The sequence below is a fragment of the Arachis ipaensis genome, chromosome B09 (assembly GCF_000816755.2).
Source record: "Arachis ipaensis cultivar K30076 chromosome B09, Araip1.1, whole genome shotgun sequence".
Lineage (NCBI taxonomy): Eukaryota > Viridiplantae > Streptophyta > Magnoliopsida > Fabales > Fabaceae > Arachis > Arachis ipaensis.
The window spans coordinates 41,882,790-41,883,730 of record NC_029793.2 but is presented as its reverse complement, the minus strand read 5'-3'; positions in this window follow the sequence as shown (position 1 = coordinate 41,883,730).

Here is a 941-nt window from a genome sequence, read left to right as displayed (position 1 = left end):
GTTTTCTTTAGGTGAATGGATCTACCTGTAGAAGTATCCAATGACATCTTTGATATCTCAGATAAACCATCATAGAAGATATCCAGGATGGTCCATTCTGAAAGCATGTCAGAAGGACACTTTTTGGTCAGTCCTTTGTATCTCTCCCAAGCTTCATAGAGGGATTCACCTTCCTTCTGTCTAAAGGTTTGAACATCCACTCTAAGCTTACTCAGCTTTTGAGGAGGAAAGAACTTGGCTAAGAAAGCCTTGACTAGCTTATCCCAAGAGTTCAGGCTGTCTTTAGGTTGAGAATCCAACCATATTCTAGCTCTGTCTCTTACAGCAAAAGGGAAAAGCATGAGCCTGTAGACTTCAGGATCTACTCCATTAGTCTTAACAGTATCACAGATCTGCAAGAATTCAGTTAAGAACTGAAAAGGATCTTCAGATGGAAGTCCATGAAACTTGCAGTTCTGCTGCATCAGAGAAACTAGCTGAGGTTTCAGCTCAAAGTTGTTTGCTCCAATGGCAGGAATGGAGATGCTTCTTCCATGTAAATTGGAATTAGGTGCAGTAAAGTCACCAAGCATTCTCCTTGCATTATTATTATTTTCAGCTGCCATCTCCTTTTCCTGTTTGATAATTTCTGACAGGTGCTTACTGGTTTGTTGTAATTCAGCTTCTCTTAGTTTCCTCTTCAGAGTCCTTTCAGATTCTGGATCTGCTTCAACAAGAATATTCTTGTCCTTGCTCCTGCTCATATGACAAAGAAGAGGGTACAGAAAAATAATAATAATAGAGATCCTCTTTTTTTTTCTTTTTTTCTTTTTTTTTTGTGAGTGAGGGAGAGGTGTTAGTAGATGAATAAACAAATAGAAGGAGATGAGAGAGAAGAGAATTTTCGAAAATTATTTTTGAAAAAAGAGTTAGTGATTTTCGAAAATAGTTTTTGAAAAAGG